General features: G+C 44.1%; 1 long non-coding RNA gene across 1 annotated transcript; it reads right to left on the bottom strand.

The window, feature by feature from the left end:
• Positions 1–1,963: 1,963 nt before the first annotated feature.
• Positions 1,964–23,326, bottom strand: LOC126984321 (uncharacterized). Its single transcript, XR_007736584.1, has 3 exons — positions 23,183–23,326; positions 15,818–15,859; positions 1,964–2,113 (listed from the first exon to the last, which is right to left on the bottom strand). It is a non-coding gene; the product is annotated as an uncharacterized LOC126984321 (long non-coding RNA).
• Positions 23,327–25,148: the final 1,822 nt, after the last annotated feature.

Genomic DNA, 25,148 nt, shown 5'->3' with positions numbered 1-25,148 from the left:
CCCTCTCCCTTCCCACCCAGGCTTTGATCAGGAGAACAATAAAATGTATCAAGAAATATGTTAATAAATGAAATAAGAAAATAACTATGTGTAAGTCTTCCCCCCCCAGAGAGAGAGAGAGAGAGAAGTCTCCTTCAAAATCATAAAGGAGGAGGAGAATGGAAGGAAACAGATGGGAAACATGGAAACGAAGGAATAGGAAGAGGAGGAGGAGGAATGGAGATGTAGAGTAGGAAGGAAGCAGAGCAGAACAGGAGGTGCAGGGAAGCCAGACGCAGGGGAATGATGGAAGAATATTTGGCAGGACAGGGAACACAGGAAGAGGAAAATTAGAACAGCAAGTAGAAAAACAAAATGAACAAAAAGGAGAGTAAAGAGAGAGAAACAGGAGAAAGAGGAGGAGGACCAGAAGGAAATGGGAAATGAACAGTAAGAAGGTAAAGAGAGGGTTATGGGAGGAAGAGGAGGAGAGAATAAGATAAATATTACGAAGAAGAAAAATAAGGAAAAATGGTATAAAAGGGAGAGGGAAAATATAACAAAGAGGAGATATAAGAGGAGGAAAAACATGGACAGAACAAACTATAAATTAGGAGGAAGAGCAGAAAGGTGGAGTTTGGAATCATGCACACCACTACTACTACTACTACTGCTACAAATACTACTGCTACAAATACTACTACTATTACAAATACTACTACTACTACTTTAATGACGAGATTTTCTATTCTCTTTTTTCTATTACTCTCTCAGTCCCACACGTCCTCTGCGTGTATGGAAACACACTAGAAATTAATCACAACAAGGAGAGGGTATTCGCCGGCTGCCTGGGATTGAACCCGCGACCAGCGTGACGGGAGAGCCACTCCTTACCGAGTCGGCCAAAGAGGTACCCCGCTGGCTAAGTGGGTTTTGGGAGCCTCGTTCAACAGGCATAGTCGCCGCACTACAGTAGTCCGGCACATCTTAAGTGGCGGCTCTGACGTAGACAGCCCGCTAGACCCTGTTGCCACGTCTCCAACTGACCTCGCACACCATGCCTCTCACACCCTTCTCTCTCTCTCTCTCTCTCTCTCTCTCTCTCTCTCTCTCTCTCTCTCTCTCTCTCTCTCTCTCTCTCTCTCTCTCTCTCTCTCTCTCTCTCTCTCTCTCTCTCTCTCTCTCTCTCTCTCTCTCTCTCTCTCTCTCTCTCTCTCTCTCTCTCTCTCTCTCTCTCTCTCTCTCTCTCTCTCTCTCTCTCTCTCTCTCTGTGTGTGTGTGTGTGTGTGTGTGTGTGTGTGTGTGTGTGTGTGTGTGTGTGTGTGTGTGCGAGAAAAGTGGGGGTGTACTCTCATTCGGGGAGTATGGTGCACGACAATGCATAATAATAATAATAATAAACCTCTTTTAAAAAATGCACCAAGACTCTTTACCCCTTGGGTGGTGTGGAAATAAGGTCAAAGTGTAATATTTTAATGTTCTTAGCGACCACTCCTTCCCCACTCCCTGGTCATCCCCAGCGGAACCTCACCATTCACCTGGATGACTTGCATCAAAATTTGCTTGATGGTCCTGGCATTCCATATACAGGTACAATCTCCATATTTTATCATAATTATGCCATATGGCTGATATTGTATGGCAGATGGCAGACACACACCCAAAAATGGCAGAAATGCGATAATTCAAGCAGGCAGAGCAACTGGCAACTGCGGTGTGTTGGGTTGACTCGAGCTGACAACGCCGCGGTGGCAACGCTGCCAAGTGTTGTACAAATTTCTTTGTATTCACTCACAGATAGAGAATCAATCATAAAAAAAACATTTGTTTTTATACTAGAGTGAGAGAGAAAGAGAGAGACACGAGGAGAGAGAGAGAGAAGGGTGTGAGAGGCACGGTACGCGAGGTCATTTGGAGACAGCACCAGTGTCTCGCGGGCTGTCTACGTCAGAGCCGCCACTTAAGATTTGCCGGACTTACTATTACTACTACTACTACTACTACCACGGCTACTGTTACTATAATTCTTGGTCCTGGGCAGAGTAAGTCTTGGGTCATCCTGCCTCTGCTGCTGCTGATAGTCTTGATTCCTGAGCTGCCACTGTTACTGTCTCCTGCTGGCTGGCCACCTCACCTGTGGATGGAAAGAGGTGTGTGTGTGTGTGTGTGTGTGTGTGTGTGTGTGTGTGTGTGTGTGTGTGTGTGTGTGTGTGTGTGTGTGTGTGTGTGTGTGTGTGTGTGTGTGTGTGTGTGTGTGTGTGTGTGTGTGTGTGTGTGTGTGTGTGTGTGTGTGTGTGTGTGTGTGTGTGTGTGTGTGTGTGTGTGTGTGTGTGTGTGTGTGTGTGTGTGTGTGTGTGTGTGTGTGTGTGTGTGTGTGTGTGTGTGTGTGTGTGTGTGTGTGTGTGTGTGTGTGTGTGTGTGTGTGTGTGTGTGTGTGTGTGTGTGTGTGTGTGTGTGTGTGTGTGTGTGTGTGTGTGTGTGTGTGTGTGTGTGTGTGTGTGTGTGTGTGTGTGTGTGTGTGTGTGTGTGTGTGTGTGTGTGTGTGTGTGTGTGTGTGTGTGTGTGTGTATTTGCCTAGTTGTACCTTTACAGGGCCTGGGCTTACGCTTGTGTGGTCCCGTCTCCGTATCTGTATTTGTCCAACTTTTCCTTAAAGCTTTGCACACTCTTCGCCGGTACTACATCCTCACTTAGTTTGTCCCAAACCTTTATATTTCTTTCCGAGAAGCTATATTTCTTTGTCTCTCAAGCATCCTCCTTTCCTCATTTTTTTACTATGTCCTCTTTTGTTCCTGGTGTTTATTCTTTCATTTAGTAGTAACTAATTATCTATTTCCATTTTGCTCAATAATTTATAAATTTGTATTAGGTCTCCCCTTTCTCTTCTTTGTTCCAGTGTTGGTAGGTCCAGTTCCTTTAATCTTTCTTTATATGTCAATCCCTCCAGTTCTGGAACCATTTTTGTTGCCATTCTTTGTATTCTTTCTAGTTTTTTTATGTGTTTCTTCTTATGGGGAGAGCACACCGCCTCCACATACTCCAATTTTGGCCTAATCATAGTGGTTATTAACTTTTTCATCATAGCCTTATCCATGTAGTGGAATGCTAATCCTTTATTTCTCACCATTTTATACGTATCACCTAATATCCTATTAACATGACTCTCAGGCTGTTGATTATCTTGTATTGTCATCATCATCATCATCATTTCATCGACGCCTGCTCCTAGGAGCTCCCTCCAGGGATTGGCCACGGCAGAAGAGCTTCCATCTTTCTCTATCCAGACACTCCTTCCGTGCCTGCTCAAAATTTCTCATAGATCTTTCCCCCTTCTCCCCAACGTACTCTTGCACCCTATCCCTCCATTTCACTGGAGGTCGTCCTCTAGTATTCCCTCCCTCTATCTCACTCACATACACCCTTCTGGTCATCTTACTCTCCTCCATTCGCTCCATGTGGCCAAACCACTTTAAAGTCTGTCGCTTCACTTCTTTTCACCACTCCACACTTCCTCCCTTCACCCCTGTGACACATTCCAAAATGCTCGTACACACTTTCATTACTCATTCCATCCATTCTACTCACACCACAAGCACTCCTCAAATAACTCATTTCCATTGCCTGCACTCTAGACCTCTGACTTTCATTTCAGGCCCACGTTTCACTTGCATATGTGAGGGTTGGTACTATTATTGTATTTCTCAAATCCCTCTTTACCTCCATGCTCACACTTCTGCCTTTCATGATTCGTCCCAAAGACCCTACCACCCTTCTTCCTTGCAATGCCCTTTCTCTTATCTCTCCCTCCGTACCACCATGCCTACACATAACTGATCCAAGGTACTTAAACTCATTGACCCCTCCATTTCTTCACCATTATTGTATTTTCTCTCTCTCTCTCTCTCTCTCTCTCTCTCTCTCTCTCTCTCTCTCTCTCTCTCTCTCTCTCTCTCTCTCTCTCTCTCTCTCTCTCTCTCTCTCTCTCTCTCTCTCTCTCTCTCTCTCTCTCTCTCTCTCTCTCTCTCTCTCCACATGGGACGTAATTGTTATAACCGAAACATTTATCAACACCACAAATATTGATTTAAGTTCCGAATACAACATAGATGGCTACAGACTCTTTAACAAAGGTTGTGTAAACCGTAGAGGTGGTGGTGTCGCCCTTTTCGTTAAAAGCTATTTGCAACCCACTGACAAAACACCAAGAAACAGTAACGTTGAACATTTGTGCGTGCGAGTAAACATTGTAAAAGTCAATTTAAATATATCTGTCACCTACAGGCCTCGGGGCAATCACTCGATGACGACCTTGAAATGTACAGCGTCTTAAGGCAGTCACTTAATAACAGTGACTCACTGATATTAGGAGACTTTAACCTTCCCCATATCGACTGGGCGACACTCAGGTACAGAAGGTGAGTCACATAGAATGATCGAATTTTTTGAAGAAAATTATCTTAAGCCAAATGGTTTTTGAACCAACTCGACAAAATAACATACTTGACCTTGTTATAACGACCCAAGATAACCTAGTCAGTAATGTCACGGTAAGAGAACACCTCGGTTCCTGCGATCATAAATTAGTGCGCGTTGACATTAGAGCTCAAACATCGGTGACTGAAAATAAAGTAAAGGTGCCCAATTTCAAAAGAGCCAACTTCGTAGAAATCCGACGAAAACTAATAGAAATGCAACTATCAGATGACGGCAATGTAGAGGACGCCTGGCTAAACTTTAAAAATCACTTACTCACTCAGGACACATTTGTCCCCTTGTGCGAGAAGCGAATTAACACTAATAAAAGCCCTCCGTGGTTTAATAGCGAAATTAAACACTCAGTCAAGGAGAGAAAATTGTTTTACAGATTAAAGAAAGAACAAAGCACGCCCGAGAACATTAGACTCTATAATGATGCCAGGCGACGAGTAAACAGATTAGTACGTCAGGCAAAGCGTAGATATGAAGAAACTGTTGCAGCCAACTGTAAAAATAATCCGAAATCATTCTTCAGTTACGTAAACAACAGAAAGGCAATCAGAAGTGGAATTGGACCCTTAAAAACAGGGACAGCCAACACGTTGCAAACCTATTACACAATTACTTTTCCTCGTTGTTGTTTTTTTCGTTGTTTTTTTCTTTTTTTTTTTTTACGTCGCGGCCTATTGCGCGTGTAGGCTTGTCTCCGGTGGATCCTGATGGTCGGCCCAAGGCTTCTTTCCGGTGGGTCCTCATGGTCGGCCCAGCCCGTTCTGACGCAGGCGAGTGTTTATAGTGGCGCCATCTTGCATTGGCTCATGCTGCCCTCCCGGAGGTCATCTTTGATCCTAGAATCTAGAGTCCGGGTTGATAGGTGGTCTTCTGGACAGCATGTGGGTAGTTTTAAGCCACTCGGCGGCGGTTGAAAAATCTCAGCTTGGTGGCACCGGGCGGGGATTGATCTCGCGTCCTCCTGGACCCGGGGCCGTCTCGCTATCCTTCCAGCCACCACCTCCACTAGTTTAATACTAACAGTCCTCCCACCACTACCACCAACACCAGTACTAATGTAAATCCCGAGCATGCGTTGCCTAACTTTGAAATAAAACCCGATGAAGTCCTTAAAGCCTTCCAATCACTTAAAACAAATAAAAGTCCTGGACCTGACAAAGTATATCCAACTCTGCTCAAAGAAACAAAGAGCGAAATACTCTCCTCCCTCACAACTGTATTCAATATGTCCTTGCGACAAGGCATCGTCCCCTCGGATTGGAAAAAAGCTAACGTGACACCGATTTTTAAGAAAGGAGACAAAAAAGTACCAGGTATTTACAGGCCCATTAGTCTAACTTCAGTTGTAGGTAAGGTACTTGAGGGCATAATTAGAGACAAAATTGTGAGTTACCTTGAAAGCCATTCATTGATTGGGGACTCACAACATGGCTTCCGAAACAAAAGATCCTGCCTATCAAACCTATTAACCTTTTATAACGACCTCTTCACTGTTTATGACGTAACCAAATCACTGGACGTAGTCTATCTTGATTTCCAGAAAGCGTTTGATATAGTCCCGCATCATAAATTACTTTACAAATTAAAGCAAATAGGTATTGACGGTCAAGTAAACCAATGGATCGCGAATTGGCTGAGCAACAGACAACAAAGAGTAGTGATTGACGGATTTAACTCAGAGAGGGCGCCGGTCACTAGTGGCGTCCCTCAGGGCTCGGTTCTTGGCCCAATGCTCTTCATTATTTACATCAACGACGTGGATGTTGAACTCAATAATCGCATTAGTAAATTTGCAGACGACTCAAAGATTGGTAACTCGGTTCTCACTGACGAAGACAGGCAAAGCCTCCAAGAGGATTTGCACAAAATTTCAGCTTGGTCGGATAAATGGGAGATGCCCTTTAACGTAGACAAGTGCCAGGTCCTTCAAGTTGGAATGGGGAATAAGAAGTTCGATTACGAAATGCACAGCGTTAAACTCAAAAGCGTTCAATGCGTCAAGGACTTGGGGGTCAAAACCGCTTCAAATCTCAAATTCTCACAGCACTGCATCGATGCAGAAAATAAAGCGAACAGAATGTTGGGCTTCATTAAAAGAAACTTTTTGTTCAAGAATAAAGATGTAACACTTCCGCTCTACAATAGTTTAGTCAGACCATACTTGGAATATGCGGTACAGTTTTGGTCTCCCCACCATGCAAAGGACATTGCTAAATTAGAAGGTGTTCAGCGTCGGGCAACGAAAATGATCCCTTCCTTGCGCAACAAATCCTACGAAGAAAGGCTTTCCACCCTTAACATGTTCCCTCTTGAGAAACGTCGCCTCCGAAGAAAACTGATCGAATGTTTTAAAATACTTAATGGTTTCACGAATGTAGACAGATCATCATTGTTTATGATCGATGACACTTTGCGCACGAGGAACAATGACGTAAAACTCAGATGTAGACAAGTAAATTCAGACTGCACCAAATTTTTCTTCACCAACGTTGTAGTGCGAGAATGGAATAAGCTCTCACCATCAGTGGTCCAGTGTAACACGATTGACTCCTTCAAAAAAAGCTCGATCGTCACTTCCTTCAACTTAATATCAATTAGAGTAGAAATGCAACGTTTTGGAGGCATCTGATTAATGTAAAATCACTTAGGTTTAAGGACAGACCACCAAGTCTGGACCATGGGGTCTGTGTGATCTGATTTTCTATATAAATCTATGTAAATTATCTCTCTCTCTCTCTCTCTCTCTCTCTCTCTCTCTCTCTCTCTCTCTCTCTCTCTCTCTCTCTCTCTCTCTCTCTCTCTCTCTCTCTCTCTTCTTGAACTTTCTTTAATATTTCTCCATCTCCCATTCTATATGGCCATTTTGATCTTCCTTCACTCTTTCCCATTTCCATTACATGACTTTTCTTCACATTGAATTCCATCTCCCATTTAATACTCCATTTCCAAATCTTGTTCAGGTCATCTTGCAAAATTTCACAGTCTTTACTGTTTCTAATATGTCTTAGCAGTTTTGCATCGTCTGCAAACAGGCTCATATAACTGTTTACTCCCTCCGGTATATCATTTACATATACTACTAGGAAGAGTACAGGTGTGTGTGTGTGTGGGTGTGGGTGTGGGTGTGTGTGTGTGTGTGTGTTTGTGTGTGTATTTTCTCCTGTCTTGACCCCTTGATTGAGTATTTCCTACAAGAAGACCTCGCCAAGCTACAGGAGTGGAACAAAAAGTGTCTGCTACAATTAAATTAAGAAAAATATAGTCCTGCACCTTGGGAGGGCATATCCACAATACCACATGGGAAACACTCCACTATCCACCACAGAGGCAGATAAAGACCTGTGACTATATGTTACCAGGCTACCAGTGAAAGCTAAATCCATGCCAATTGCAGTGGGCAGGTTACAGTATAAAGTGTTGATCATTCTAGCCTGCCCACCTCTGCTTCTATCTCTCCTCATCCTCCTCACTGGTGTTACAGACTTCACTATCTTAAGATGGAAAGAACGGAAGAAAATGGCAATAACAACGTAATGGTGCTCATGGAATGCAATAATTACAGAACCAAGTTTACGTCCCTTAAGGGATGAGTTGCCTTATGTTACACACCTAATTTAGCAATGTGCATTGCATGGTGGGGAGACCAAAACAATATGACATATACTAAAGGGGGTTCTAAAGGGGTCTAACCAAGCTATTGTACACTTACGTTGCTGCAGTGTAACTATTGTGTCGGGCAATAATTATTTCAACGTGTTTAATTTTGCTAACACCGGTAGTCTGCCTGCGGTGTAGGATATTTCTTGTTGTATTGTTGCTGACATATCAGCCCTGTTATCTTTTCTTAAGTGGTGGCATTGTTATTGGGTGTAATAGGCCTTAACGTTGTAAGTGGAGTGGGAACCCCCTTGCCTTCGGTACCGTCTCTCGTACCGAGGCAGGCTACTTTTATTATTTTACTTTTGTTCCTTGGCGTGACTTATATCAGAGTGACTTAGTTATTTATATTAAAGTAATGATTTATCTTAGCGTTTTCAATTATTCCGTTGCATGACTATACCTCTTGGGTATAGCATTGGTAGTCTCGGATTGGGAGGTTTTGGCCGCCTAACAATCGACAACTCTCGAGAGTCCTCGCACCACCTCTTCGTGGCGTGATTGGAGAGTCAACGAACCACGAGACTAGCCTGACGAGAGGTTAAAAACACCCTCGCCCTAACAACGCACGCACGCACGCACGCACTCTCGCACACACGCACTCTCGCGCATACGCGCGCACACACACACACACACACTCACACACACACACACACAGGCGACTCGGTAGTTTCGTGGTGAATAGCAGAGTAGAATAAAGATTCTACCACCCACCTTAACATGGAACTTTGTCATCGTCAGATGGTTGGCGCTTGGACCTTTTCTTTATTTTTTTCACTAAGAATGTTAATACTAGTGAGCAGCGTCTTCACGACACGTCACCGGCCCAGCGTCAGTCTCTTCGCCGTACACGTAGCAGTTAACAACGCAATGAATGTGCTCTTTAACATATTTTTATGCACTACTAATCAAGTTTCCCGCTCATTTATCCCCGATTTGATCAAAATGTGTGATGTACTTCCAAATGCGATTGTTTCTCTTGTTGTCATTGATAAGTTTGAAGCAAAAGGCAACACCCAGCTGTTGTCATTGATAAGTTTGAAGCAAAAGGCAACACCCAGCTGTTAACTCGCTAGGCATTGCTTTTGTTCCCAGCCTTTTTCCTTCTTACTTTACTGTCACCTTTCTCTTATTTTTCATATCCATGTCTGCTCATCAAGCCACACCCCCACAGTACTTTCACCCACATCTCCCATGTTTACTCCCTTACACCCCTCTACCACCCACACCCACCCACACTCTTCCATGCCCCACACGACCCCTCTAACCCCCCCCCCCCCCCCATAATCCCCTCCCCCTCTCACCCACTCGCCGCCAAACCAGTGACGACATCAATATGGCCAGCCCGCCGCGTCGCCCGCCGCAACAAATGAAATTATAATTATCCGCCGAAACGAAGGCAAAAAACAGTCGTTCCCTCGCCGCCGCGCCGCTTTGCCGCTCGTTGCGCGGAATGGAAACGATGAACGCGACGCAAGGCGGCGAGAAATAAGGAACAGAAATGCGTTCGCGGGAAATATGAGCAGCAACGGAACTGATGGATTGATGCGCGCCGTGAACGAGGTAATAGTATTAACAAGGGAGTGAAGTAATGATGGGATGGAAATATAATAACTATAGATAAGGGATAAATAGATAAGAAAAGAGGAAAGATATAAGGAATAGATAAAAATAAAAGGAGTGAAACTAAGTGAATGAAAGTGAATAAGGGAATGAAATGTAAGGAATTGAAATAATAATGAAATGGAAATATGTGATAAGAATGCTAGGAAAAGGGATAACGAGATGCAATGAAAAAGAAATAAAGGTGTTGACGGAAAGTGTACCACGCAAACAATGAATGGATAAGGAAACTGAATAATGAAGTGCAATACATTATAAGATCGACAGGTGAGGCATAACCTGCGTGTCTTCTTACATGTACAGTTCCGAATTCCTTACACGTTCTTTTTCTGCCCCACCGTTTTATTTTCCTTCTTCACACTCGGTAAGTTTATATATTTCTTCACGGCTGTCCGAACACACTTACATTTACATATTTTCCTGCTCGTTTTTCCTGCGTCTCTCAGTCCCGTCACGATGGCTTCACCTCGCTTCCTCTCTCCCTCACGTTAGCCTCCCTCGCTCTCTCCCTCTCTATCGTCTTTGTCAGCCTCATTGCCTTCCTTCTTTTTTCCTCACAAAAAGTCTGTCAACGCGCCACACTTCCTCCCTTCATCCTCCCTTCCTTTCCATCCTTCACCCCTGTATCGTCTGCCTCCTTCCCCCTTTTGTCTGCCTGCTTCCCTTCTTACCCTCCCCTTCACCATTATTTCCTTTCCTTCCCTCCTTTCATAACGTTTCTCTGACTCACTCTCTAGTTTCCCTTCATCTTTTTTACTCTTCCCATCCTTTCTCCTCACTCTCTCCCTCACCATCCTTATTTAGTGTACCAGCCTCCCTTCTCACTCTCCTCACCATCGTTTCCTTCATTGCTTCATTCCATCTCTTCGTCCGCCTTTCCTTCTCCCTTGACTGTAATTTTATCTACCTCGTCCACTCCTTGCAGTCTCTTTCTCTTCCTCCACTTTCCATGGCTCTTTGTCTGTTTCTCTTCCTCCATTCGTCATGGTTGCACTTCCCTGCTTCATCGTTTCCTTCACTTCATCATTCAGTCTCTTCGTTCTTTCTTGTGATCGTAAGTTTGTATCCCACTTTCACTTCCTTCCGTCTTTCTCTTCCTCCATGATTTTCCTTCTCTGCCAAACACACTCCCTTACACCCTCACCATCACACCATCATTATCATCTGCTCGCGTCACTTCCTCTTCCCTCTCTCATCACCGGACACCATCTTCTCCCTTCAGCATCGTTCCCTCTACCTCCTCACCATCTTTCATCTCCCTCCATCACTCCTCATGCCATCTTTTCATCTCAAAGCCTCACTCCCTCTCTTCTTTCCTCCCCTCACTATCAATTTTCATCTCCAGCTTCACTCCCTCCCTTCCTCCTGGCTTGCTATCTACCCTCTTCTCTCCACACACTATCATTTCATCTCGCAGCCTCACTCCCTTTCATTCTCTCTCTCGCTGCAGCATAAGCATCAACTCGACCTCACTCTTCACGTATCGTCAGCTCCACAGACAACACGCCCTGACTACCGCCATTCCTATGCATACACGACCCCCTCCTTGCTTCTCCTCCTCCCCTTCTTTAATGCCAAGCCACAATACTTTCAGCCTATATAATACTATATCCACGTGAACTCTTCCACTATGTCTTGCCGATGCTAGGCTGCCCACCACCGATGAGATTTAGGCTTTCCAGCATCAACCAACCACACGCAACCTGATTTGGAGAATGGGCGTGGCTTACCTGTTTACTGGCCAATGATATGCGGTTATTTGAGAGAGGGTGAGGAACTTATTTGCCGAGTTAGTGTGAATAGAGTGTCGTGTCTTCACCCGGAATGCTCAGATGCTCGCTTGCGTCTTCTCTTTCTTTTTCGTAGTTTCGTCTCGCATTGATAATTTGCTCTCCGTATTTCGCTTCCCCTTTTTTAGTATTCTGAAACTTTCGTTCTTTCCGGAGGTAACGTGCACGTTGGGTTGTGTCATTCCTTCACTGCTTATTCTTTAGCTTTTTCCAGTTTTGTTGGTGCGTCCCCTTGTTTTTTTTTCTATTTTTGATTGGATTTATTCCCTCTTTTGTAGAGTATTTTCGATTCCTTGACAATATATTTTCCCTGTTACTTCTTTCCTTGATTCTTCAGTAGGCCTCACCACTCCAAGTATTAAAGTTTTTCATGAGTCTTGGATTAGGATATGCATTAACGGAAAAAATGTTAGTGAATTCATTTAGCCGTGTGTGTTTGTGTGTGTGTGTGTGTGTGTGTGTGTGTGTGTGTGTGTGTGTGTGTGTGTGTGTGTGTGTGTGTGTGTGCTTAACTTCTGCCCTAAAGACACCTGGGTGTAGCGAGTTTACAGTAAAAAGCTCAAGAGTTGGCGGCATAAGTTTTCAAGGTGACTTGGACGGCTGAGTGACGGCCACGGCTGGCAGGAGACGCCAGGCACACGGAAAGGCTGGATAAATGTATATATGGAGACGGGACTATTAGAGCTTAGCTCGGTCCCGGTAGATTACAAATAGGTAAATACACACACAAACACACGCACACACACATTCAGACACACACACACACACACACACACTGACTAATCGACTAACTTGCCCAAGGGCACAGACGGGCATGCACACACTCGTGTGAGTGCAAAGGAAAAAGGAACAAAAAGTGAAGATGAAGAGGACGGAGAGGTAAAAAGAGTAATGCTTCACCTCGGGGCGGGAGGGGACGGAGTGTGTAAAAAATAAAAGAATACGCTGCAGAAAATATATGAATAATAGAAAATAAATGGGAAGATAGATAATAAAATAATAATGAATAATAATATTATAAAATAATAAAAATGCCTGTAAATGATAATAAAAAAAAAAGTCACTGGCATATAACAAACAAAAAACTGATCACTGATCACGAGTTGTAAAGAATAAAAAGTGAAAACTAAAGAAAAAACAGTAACACACTACAAATATATAAATAAACGCCAGCAATCAATCTCTCTCTCTCTCTCTCTCTCTCTCTCTCTCTCTCTCTCTCTCTCTCTCTCTCTCTCTCTCTCTCTCTCTCTCTCTCTCTCTCTCTCTCTCTCTCTCTCTCTCTCTCCGTTTCTAATCCAGTAACATTGTGAAAAGGGGAAAGTGGAGAACGGTTTGGAAAATGACGAAAATTGAAGGGAACGGAATGCAAAACGCGGAATGATGGGAAAAGGTTGCAAAAAAATTATTATAGTCACGGAGGGAAGGGAAGGAAAGGGGAGGGTAGGCTAGGGAAGGGGAAGGAAGGGAAGGGAAGGGAAGGGAAGGGGATGGAACGGGAGGGGAGGGGAGGAAAGGGGAGGGAAGGGAATGATTGGGCAGGGCAGGGAAGAGAAGGGAATGGAAGGACAGAGAAGGGCAGGGAAGGGAAGGGAAGGACAGGGTAGGGAAAGGAAGGGCAGGGCCGGTCAGGGCAAGGAATGGAATGGAAGGGTAGGGAAGGGGAGCGAGGGGCGGCTGCTTTAAAAAATCTCAAATGAAGGGACGCGCGAGGCCGAGGAGATAAAGTGAAACAGACAAAGGTGAGGCGAAGGGCGGGGAGGCGGACGGTGCGCTGAAAGGCCGGACTGGGACGATACTGCCGCTGTTGTCACTGCTGTTGTTGTTGTTCTTATTATTATTATTATTATTATTATTATTATTATTATTATTATTATTATTACTATTATTACTATTATTACTATTATTATTATTATTATTATTATTATTATTATTACTATTATTACTATTATTATTATTATTATTATTATTATTATTATTATTATTATTATTATTATTATTATTATTATTATTATTATTATTATTATTAATGGTGGTGGTGGTGGTGGGAGAAGAGGGTGAGAACGATGGAAAAGGGAGGAAAAGAGATAAATAAAGGGCAGAAAAAACGGGGAAAAGGGAGAGAGTAATAGAAAAGAATGAGAAAGAGTGGGAACGAGAGGGAGAGGCATAAGAGGAGGTTGGGAATGAAGCAGAGGGAAAAAATTATGAAAGGGGAGAAAGGAAAAAGAATGAGGAGCAAGGAAGAGGGAAAGAGGAAGGTGAGAGGGAGGAAAAGATGCAAAGAGGAAAACGAGAGGGGAAAGAGTTAGTGGGAATAGGAAAGAAGGAGACGAGAAAGGAGGACACAAAGAGGAAAAGGGAGAAAGGAGGAAAGAAAGAGGAAAAGGGAGAGGGGGAAACAGAGAGGGGTGAGGGAGAGGGCAGGGACGAGAGGAGGGGAAAACGAGAGGGAAGAAACAAGGAAGAGGGAGAGAATGAGAGAGGCTGAAGAACAAGAGAGTGGGAGAGTGGGAAGGGCAGAACACAGGAACGAAAAAAGAAGGAACGGAAGACGGAAGCGAGGGAGGGAATCGGGAGAAGGAGAGAGAGGGGAAAACGAGGAAGAGATAAAATAAGAAAAAAAAATGGAAAGCCAGAGGACCGAGGAAGGAGGTAAAGAGAGGGAGGGAAGAGCTTAGAAGGCACTTAAAATAAATCGAATGGAGTCAGTGGGAAGCGAAATGAACTTTCCTAAAATTTAACACCTGAGCAACGCGGAGACTCGCTGATTGCAGATGGATTAGACTCCCTTCCTTCCCCTCACCTTGCCCAAATGAGAAGAGAAAATGTGATAAAAAGTACCAAAAATAGAACAAAAACAAATATATGCAAGGAAAAGAAAAAAAATGACAAGGAGAAGGTTCAGAATAAATAAGAGAATAAAGAAGGTGGAACGAAACAAAAAAAATAAAAATAAAAATAAAAATAAAACGAACAAAATAGAGATGGGCCAAAAAAAAGTTATATAAGAAAAATGAAAAGAAAAAAAAACAAGGTGGGATGAAAAAAAATAACAAAAACTAGATACGACAAAATACTAACAAAACAAAAATAGGAAAAAAAATGTCAAAAGGAAAGTCGAGACAAAAACAATAGACTATACTAACAAGACGGGATGAATATACACAAGACAAAGGTGAAACATGTAAATAGATGAAGACAAAAAATATGGAACAAAAAAACACAAAAAAAAACAAAAAAAAAAGTAAAAAGTACAAATACAAACATGAGTAAAACAGACAGAAAAAATATAACAAAAAAACAAACAAAAGAACACAAAGACAAGAACAAACTAACAAACAAACAGTCAAAGGGAACTCCTCTACACTAAAACAAAATTAAGAAAATGTTAAGAGAGGAAATAATAAAAACAAAACAAAAACAAAGGAGTAAATAAAGGAGTAAAATAGTCAGGGATAAAAACCTTCCCCAACTTCCTCCCGGGATTCCCCGCACTTGGAAACTCACACCTGCGGGACCTGACGACACCCGCTTGTTTACCTTTATTTTATTTTTTTCTATTTCATTCACGAAGAGGAGGAGGGAGAAAGAAGATGAAGGAAGGGATGGAAGGCAGGGGAAGGGAAGGGAAGAAACTGGAAGATGAAGGTATGGGAGGAAGGAAAGGTAATTAGGAATGAGAAAGAACTGCGAGAGATGAAGAGAGGGAATGAAGGACAATGTGAGGAGAGGTGAAGGAGGTAATGCAAGGAAGGAAGAAGGGAAGGAAGGGAAGAGGGAGGGAAGGACATGACAAAAGATAGATATTTAGATAGATAGATAAAAAGATAGACAGATAGAAAGAGGCGGGAGAAGTGATGAAAACGAAAGGGGAGAGAGGAAGATATAAGAAAGAGAGCGACGGCGAGGAGGGATAGAAAGATAAAGAGGAAAAAAGGAGGAACGACAGAATTACGAAGAAAAGAGAGATTGAAGGAGACAGGAAGAAGGAAGAGGAGAGAGAAAAATAAGGAACGAAGAAAGGAAGAGAGGGGAGACGAAGAGGAAATAGAAGGTTAAAGAGAGAGAGAGAGAGAGAGAGAGAGAGAGAGAGAGTGTGTTTGGTAAATATATGAAAGTGCCAACCATTTCCCAAGAGACTGTGTGTACGAGTGTGTGTGTGTGTGTGTGTGTGTGTGTGTGTGTGTGTGTGTGTGTGTGTGTGTGTGTTCCCAGGTGTAAGGTTGCCTAAGGTAAGAAACACGCGCCACACCTTCACGAGTGTTGTCTTGACTCACCTGAGGTTTGGCAGCGCCGGCGCCGGCACAGCGTTCCCTCATCTGTGAATATAAAGAGTTAACGAAATAAATAAACAATAACAACAACAAGAACACTACCAATAACAATGATAATAGAGTAAACAAAGTAAATAAAATAAAGTAGATAAAAATAGATAAACAGCAAAAGACAATAACAATAACAACAACAATCCTTCTCCTCCTCCCACTACTATTACTGCAACAATTACTACTGATAATAATAATAACAGGTGCGTTAAAAGTTCATAACATTGTTGTTTGAAAATAATATAAACTCCAATTATTGAATTTTCTATTTTTTTCCCTTTTTCTTTTTTTGTGTATTTTTTTCCAAGGCATCGTATCGCATCAGCATGGTCATCGCGGCATTATACTAACTATAGACATTACACCAGCATTCTCTCTCTCTCTCTCTCTCTCTCTCTCTCTCTCTCTCTCTCTCTCTCTCTCTCTCTCTCTCTCTCTCTCTCTCTCTCTCTCTCTCTCTCTCTCTCTCTCTCTCTCTCGACATGTGTATGCAAGTCAAGTCTATACAACATTATTCACGTCCCCCCCCCTACACACACACACACACACGTCAAGAACGTATAAATGTAAATTTGCATGTATATGTATTTATGTGTGTATGTATGTATGAATGGCTGCCTATGTATACCCAAATCCAATACTGCTCCGCCATTTACACACACACACACACACACACACACACACACACACACACACACACACACACATATATATATATATATATATATATATATATATATATATATATATATATATATATATATATATATATATATATATATATATATATATATATATATATATATATATGTATATATATATATATATACACACACACACACACACACACACACACACACACACACACACACACAATCCTGTGCATACTCTCCCACAGGTGACAAAGCTTCATACCTGAGCGAGGAGGAGGAAGAGGAGTAGGAAGAGAAACGGGAAAAGGCATGATAGTTTCCGAGTCACTGGTTAGTCTGTCTTTGGTGAGCATCCTCCTGACGAGAGGGAGGGAAGGAGACGGGAAAGGAACACTGGAGGAAAGAAGGGAAGATGGAATAAAGAAAGGAAGGAGGGAAGCAAGGACGGGAGGGAGATGTGAAGTCAGGGGAGCATGAAGGCAGGAGGGAAGGAAGGAGAAGAGGGAGATATGAAGGAAGGAAGGACAGGAGGGAGATACGAAAAATGTAAGAAAAGAAGGAAAAAAGGAAGGTAGGACGAAAGGAAGGAAAGGGGGGAGATGCGAAGGAAGGAAGGAGAGATGGGAGGTAGTAAGGAAGGGAGGAGGGAAGGCAGACCACATTATAACCTCAGAAAATGGCGGGACACGATACAGACACGCCCACATCACCTACCGTGTCTTCTACTACTACGACTCTCTCTCTCTCTCTCTCTCTCTCTCTCTCTCTCTCTCTCTCTCTCTCTCTCTCTCTCTCTCTCTCTCTCTCTCTCTCTCTGCATGATTCGCTGGGACATTTAATTTTTGCTCTTGACTCCTCATATATTTCACCTTCTACTCCTCCTCCTCCTCTTCACTGAACGACCCAAGAAGAGAGACGCTTACGAGGAGATGTGATTCAGGTCTTAAAGTAACTAAAGAAGTTCAGTAACTTCAATCACTCCAAGGTTTTTGGGCTCCAAACTAACCCAAGAACTAGAAACAATTGTCTGGCCATTCAAGCGAGGCGATGTAGTATAGAATCACCTGTTCTATTTTTTTTCTGAACTCGAGTCAGCCGTCAGTGGAACAGCCGTCCTGCAGGAAAAAAAGTATGTGTGGAATCAGTGAACCCAATACTATGGAACCGACACTTGCCCCAGCCTTGTCATTAAGCCGCGAATTTTGGAAAAACATCCGCTTTGGTGCGAATCGCTATAACTCCCTTATTTCTGGGGCTCAGTAAAGGTTTTGGTATCAAACGACGGCAAAATGAAAGGGCTATATTCTTAAATTAGCGACCGGCTCGAAAACCGATTCGAAAGGGTAAAAAAATCGTATAAATTGCAGCACCTAACATCACCATAGCCGATCCAGGATTCAGGACGTTTCCTAAGTTAAAGAAGGTAATGTTATAATTGTATTTCGTAAAGAATCCTAATAACCAAAAAATAAAATTATGAGTATTCTTTTTTTACAACACAACATTCAATAAACAACAGAACAATAATATGAAAATACGTATACCTACCGTTGCCAGATTGTCGTACTCAGAGCATAGTATTTAACGATTTTTGACGCCTAACAATTGCCGAGAAACATCAGGATCTTACTCTTTTAACGATAACTATAAGTTACTCTCGTTTTTGGAGCCCAAAAGACAGTTTTGGGGCAGGAAGTCGGGAAACATAATCGGCTGAGTACGACAATCTGGAAATAATCTGTGGCCGAGGCAGCAGCAGCCTGCCATATTGCTGGTGTCAGATACCTAAAATAGCATACTTTTACTGCGCAAAGCAGGTGATGTCACTTATTGTGACTTCGTGAACTTTCATATTTATCTATTTGTGTATATTTCATGGTGCCAAAACTTAAATTACTAGTATAATTTTTATTAGTGACACGAATTTTTGACTGTTTATCACAATAGAATGTCACTCTAATAAGTGAATCAGACTCCACAGAAATATTACCAGAGTGTGTATGAATGAATACAAAGACAAGTACATACTTTGATTTAACTCGTGGATCATTAATAAATAGAAACAAAATATCAAGACTGGTTACTCTTTAGCCCATTACCTTTAAAGGTCCCACCAAAACAGTCCCTCCGCCAAGTTTGTACCCCACATTTGGTGATGTTAGGTGCGCCTATTCCTAAAAAACGACTCCCCCAAAAATCTATTTTTGAGTTCCCAACCTTGAGACCCGCTCATTTATTGAGAATTTCAAAAAAGCTTATTTTTACAAATGATTTAGCCCTGCCAATGTTATTTCCAATATTGTGCATAACATTTCCATACTCCGAATAGTTTCGTCGCTAGAGCTCGAAACGTAAATCCTGTCGAGAGCGATTTTTACGAACTCGAGACTTTTTAACTTTTTTGTCTAGTGTGGCCTTGCTATTGCCTCTAGAAAGCCGTAATTTGGTATGTAGCCCCTCATGGCAATTTAGTTTGACCATCTCGAAGGATTTTTTGATAGCTCGATTCCAAGTTCGTCGTCGAGCCGTCACAAAACAGCCTGTTTTTCGACCCTTTTGCCGCTATTTGGATACATCCTAGTTATTTGCTTATAACTTTTTTTATTTAATTATTTCATTTGATTTGATTAATATATCTGCATAAAATTAATATATGAACACTTCAATATGTTGACTGACTTGTATTAAAACCATTTTAAGATATCTAAATAAAAAAAAATAGTATTTTTTTATAATCATTTCACTATATAAACCAACCTATATTAAAGGGTCTTATTATACATGTTTTATTTTTAGTATTCAACCATATCTCTTCTCATTTATGAATAATACATTTCACTTGCTTTCTTTTGATAATAAATATTTATATATATATATATATATATATATATATATATATATATATATATATATATATATATATATATATATATATATATATATATATATATATATATATATATATATATATATATATATATATATATATATATATATATATATATATATATATATATATATGGTATCAAAATAAAGGTTACAGTCGAGTGTTGATCCTGACTGTTATCCTCTTCCTTCCTCCTCCTCCTTACCACTACTCTCACTACTTCTCTACCCGCTGTTACCATCACTGCTGGAAAGGTCCTGGCCGAGGTGTGGGTACAAGTAAGTGCTGTTCATGACTTTATCGCGTGCCGAGGATCAGAATCACGCGTGGGATCCGTCAGCCATGATTTAAGTTACCTACTACTCTGGACATGGGCGGCACTTGGGGCGCAGAAATGGCCTAAGAGGGGTCACTTTATTATTCTAGGGCCCCAGCACGCACTTGAGCCCCCTCTGAGCCAGCCACAGAGTAGGAAGACACTATATTAGCAGACAAGTGCATCAGAGTAATGTGTTTATCGAGCAGTGAGGTCTCTGGGCTCCCACTGGTTTGTGTTGGATCACTGTAGTTCTTTTCCCGCACCTTCACTGGCAGCATGGTCCTGGCTCGTGGCGTGGGCGTGGGCGTGTGGCTCACTGGCTGCATGGTCCTGGCTCGTGGCGTGGGCGTGGGCGTGTGGCTCACTGGCTGCATGGTCCTGGCTCGTGGCGTGGGCGTGGGCGTGTGGCTCACTGGCTGCATGGTCCTGGCTCGTGGCGTGGGCGTGGGCGTGTGGCTCACTGGCTGCATGGTCCTGGCTCGTGGCGTGGGCGTGTGGCTCACTGGCTGCATGGTCCTGGCTCGTGGCGTGGGCGTGGGCGTGTGGCTCACTGGCTGCATGGTCCTGGCTCGTGGCGTGGGCGTGGGCGTGTGGCTCACTGGCTGCATGGTCCTGGCTCGTGGCGTGGGCGTGTGGCTCACTGGCTGCATGGTCCTGGCTCGTGGCGTGGGCGTGGGCGTGTGGCTCACTGGCTGCATGGTCCTGGCTCGTGGCGTGGGCGTGGGCGTGTGGCTCACTGGCTGCATGGTCCTGGCTCGTGGCGTGGGCGTGGGCGTGTGGCTCACTGGCTGCATGGTCCTGGCTCGTGGCGTGGGCGTGGGCGTGTGGCTCACTGGCTGCATGGTCCTGGCTCGTGGCGTGGGCGTGGGCGTGTGGCTCACTGGCTGCATGGTCCTGGCTCGTGGCGTGGGCGTGTGGCTCACTGGCTGCATGGTCCTGGCTCGTGGCGTGGGCGTGGGCGTGTGGCTCACTGGCTGCATGGTCCTGGCTCGTGGCGTGGCGTGGGCGTGGCTCACTGGCTGCATGGTCCTGGCTCGTGGCGTGGGCGTGGGCGTGTGGCTCACTGGCTGCATGGTCCTGGCTCGTGGCGTGGGCGTGGGCGTGTGGCTCACTGGCTGCATGGTCCTGGCTCGTGGCGTGGGCGTGTGGCTCACTGGCTGCATGGTCCTGGCTCGTGGCGTGGGCGTGGGCGTGTGGCTCACTGGCTGCATGGTCCTGGCTCGTGGCGTGGGCGTGGGCGTGTGGCTCACTGGCTGCATGGTCCTGATTCGTGGCGTGGGCGTGTGGCTCACTGGCTGCATGGTCCTGGCTCGTGGCGTGGGCGTGGGCGTGTGGCTCACTGGCTGCATGGTCCTGATTCGTGGCGTGGGCGTGTGGCTCACTGGCTGCATGGTCCTGGCTCGTGGCGTGGGCGTGGGCGTGTGGCTCACTGGATGCATGGTCCTGGCTCGTGGCGTGGGCGTGGGCGTGTGGCTCACTGGCTGCATGGTCCTGGCTCGTGGCGTGGGCGTGGGCGTGTGGCTCACTGGCTGCATGGTCCTGGCTCTGGGCGTGGGTCAGGGCGTGTGGCTCACTGGATGCATGGTCCTGGCTCGTGGCGTGGGCGTGGGCGTGTGGCTCACTGGCTGCATGGTCCTGATTCGTGGCGTGGGCGTGTGGCTCACTGGCTGCATGGTCCTGGCTCGTGGCGTGGGCGTGTGGGTCACTGGCTGCATGGTCCTGGCTCGTGGCGTGGGCGTGGGCGTGTGGCTCACTGGCTGCATGGTCCTAGCTCGTGGCGTGGGCGTGTGGCTCACTGGCTGCATGGTCCTAGCTCGTGGCGTGGGCGTGTGGCTCACTGGCTGCATGGTCCTAGCTCGTGGCGTGGGCGTGTGGATCACTATTTGCATGGTCCTAGCTCGTGGCGTGGGCGTGTGGGTCACTGGCTAGCGGCTCCTTTCTCTTTTATTTCGTATTTTTTGTACTTCCTTTTTCCTTTTACTTTGTTTTTCCCTTTGTAATTTTCCCTTTTTTTTCTTCGTTACAGTTTTCCTCCAGTCCTTTTTCTTATGTATTATTCTCCTTCTTTTTTTCTCCTTCTCTCTCTCTTCAGCTTTCAACATTCAGCACGTGCTAATAACTTCAATAATCTAATATTCCCTTTTACTGCTTCTCCAAATTTGCTCTTTTTCCTATTTCCTTTCATCCCTTCGCCTCCCCCAATTATCTTAAGACATCAGACGCCGAGGACGGGCTCAGTCATGCTGGTGAACACGCTATAGGTACTGGGCCTGCGAAGCTATTCAAGGGATGACGTGTGTGGCTTCCTGGAGGCTGGGGAGGATTATCTTTAAGCGACGCAGCAACGGTGGTGTGGCGGGTACAGGCGAGATCTTTGGAGGTAGAAATATGTTGGGTACATGCAGCCTTGTGTGGACCGAGGCTGGCAGAAAAGGTGACATCAACAAGAACAACACAACTCTACGGTTCCTACCACCCCCTTCCTACCACCACAACCACCACGGCTATTACTAAAACATCTACTTCGGCATACCAACAACAACAATGTAGGGAAGTGCAGTATTCTGAGTGTAGGTAGGAACAACCCCTTTCACAACCCTTACTTAAATGACACTCTCATAAGCAGGTCTGGGTGCGAGAGGGATTTAGGGGTCTTAGTGAGCTCTGATCTCCGTCCAAGGGCACAATGCATTCAAGCTAGAAATCGAGCAAATAGGGTACTGGGATTTATTTCAAGGAGCGTAAGCAACAGAAGCGCCGAAGTCTTCCTCAAACTATATTTAGCATTAGTTAGACCTCATCTTGACTATGCGGTTCAGTTCTGGTCACCTTACTATAGAATGGATATCAAAATGTTAGAATCGGTGCAGAGGAGGATGACTAAGATGATTCAGGGGTTGAGAAACTTGCCATACGAGGAAAGACTCAAACAGTTAAACTTGCATTCTCTAGAAAGGCGAAGGGTGCGTGGAGACATGATCGAGGTTTATAAATGGATGAAGGGCTTTAATAAGGGAGATATTCATAAGGTTTTGTTGGTAAGAGAACCGGGTAGGACACGAAGTAATGGGTTTAAACTGGATAAATTCAGATTCACGAGGGACATAGGCAAAAATTGGTTTACCAACAGGGTTGTGGATGAGTGGAATAGGCTTAGCAGTCATGTGGTGAGTGCCAATACAGTTGTCACATTCAAAAATAGATTAGATAAATTCATGGACAGCGATACTAGGTGGGGTTAGATACACGGGAGCTTAGGGTCAAAGGAACTGCCTTGTATAGGCCTACCGGCCTCCTGCAGATTCCAACGTTCTTATGTTCTTATGTAACCACTTGTACCGCTATAACCAATCCTTCCTTGCACCCTTTACCTCCGCACAGCAACGGTCCGCCCTCAACCTTCCTGCCGCAGCCTTTACAAGCACGGGACAGAACAGAACAGAGCCTCAAGTACTTACTCGGCCGAGGCAGCGTGTCTGTGTGGCGCCGAAACACTGCATCACGGAGGGAGGGAGAGAGAGCAGGTGTGAGGTGTGAGGCTGCCCCGCCTGCCTCCCCTCCGCTAACCTCCTCAAGATGGCTCTCCTCGTCCGCCGCTCGCTGCCTCTGTACGTGTGAGAAATGCTGTCATGAGGAGATTGGTAAATGGTTGACTGAGTAATTATATAGCTAGGTAATTAATGAGCTACTTAATGAATGAATGAATAAATACATAAATAAGCGGATAAATAAGCACAATAATAATTACAAGAATGACATAGTGAAGGCAACGCAAAAAACAGACCAAAGAATAATATTGTTGAAAGAAAGACAGGCCGATAAACAGATAGATAAATCATGATAGAGAGGTAAAATAATATGAAAGAAAAATAAGAAAAGACAAAACTATAATGTTGGGGATGAAACGATCTTCACAACAACTCCAATAATAATGATGAATAATAATAACAGACTAAAAATATTAATAATAACAATATTATCATTATTATTAATAAGAACAATATTATTATTATTATTATTATTATTATTATTATTATTATTATTATTATTATTATTATTATTATTATTATTATTATTATTATTATTATTATTATTAATAATAATAATAATAATAATAATAATAAAAAAGACGTGACTTTTGACTCCGTGACCTCGGCTGCCTTGCCTCGCGGGATTTATGACTGACCAAGCTGTGAAAAATGATCAGATGGGGGGGATGATGATGAGGAGGAGGAGGAGGAGGAGGGGGAGGAGAGGAAACGAGAGGGAGGGGAGGGGATGGGGGGAGCAAGGCAGGGACAGAGGGACGGAGAGAAGGAAGGGAGGAGGGAGGTGGGAGGCGATGGATGGGGAAGGGGGAGGGGGGGTGGAGGTGGAGAGATGGGGAAGGGAAGGAAGGGGAAGGAAAAGCAGGATGAAGAGCAATGTATCATTACTCTGAGGTGGCGGAGGAGGGAGGTGAGAGGCTGTTGTTGTTATTGTTGTTATTATTGTTGCTGTTGTTTGAAGTAATGTTAACGAGGATTTTTTAGTCTTACGTCCACTCATTTTCCTGCTAACTAAATGAAAAAAATACACTTGATATCTTTTTGTCATATGTGGAGTCTCGTTGGCTGTTTTTAGCCCACAGCCCCATCGGAGCAGCTCTTCTTCACCTTTACTCGACACACACAATCCTTCTGTGATTAATCTGATTCCAACACCCTTCCTAATACATGCTAAATGCTAAATCAGGCTAAACTTAATCCCTTGTCGACCCTTTGTTTAATATAGCTGGAGTAGGTAGGAAGACACCTACCGAACGGGCGCAAGCCACTCCCGGTGATGTATATATGGGAGGTGAGAAGGGAGCTGAAGCCCTCCAAAGACCCTTCCCATGTCCTCACTAACCGTTTCCCTATTGTCTCACCAACACCGGAGAGTAGTTCAGCATGCTCTCTAAAGACAGATCCTCTCTTTATCCACACCACACTACATTCATACAACATATACACCTTTTCCCAAAATTAAAATTTCACAATGGCGCACATTCACCAAGCCTCGGAGTCCCCGACTGGGGGGGGGGACCACAAATCCCCCCAGGGAGGACTCCCCTTCTGGCTGCCGACCCGAGAGGTGTCTTGATAACTCCTCGAACCTCTTTCTTCTCAATTTCTGCAACATTCGCGGTCTTTGCTCTAATTTTCATTCTGTGGAACATCATCTCTCCTCCTCTAAACCTCACCTTCTCTTCCTTACCGAAACACAGGTTTCTGAGGCTACTGACAGCAATCTCTACTCTGTTCCCTCCTACTATCTCTATCCTAAATTTCAATCCAAAGCTGGATGTTGCGCCTACGTGCGCAACGACATCACTTGCTCTCGTGCCCACGACCTTGACTCTTCTGAATTTTCCACCATCTGGTTAAGACTTCACTGTCATTC

Source organism: Eriocheir sinensis, chromosome 57 (genome assembly GCF_024679095.1).
Source record: "Eriocheir sinensis breed Jianghai 21 chromosome 57, ASM2467909v1, whole genome shotgun sequence".
NCBI lineage: Eukaryota > Metazoa > Arthropoda > Malacostraca > Decapoda > Varunidae > Eriocheir > Eriocheir sinensis.
The sequence above is the reverse complement of the archived record's forward strand: the minus strand, read 5'-3'. Positions and strand labels throughout refer to the sequence as shown.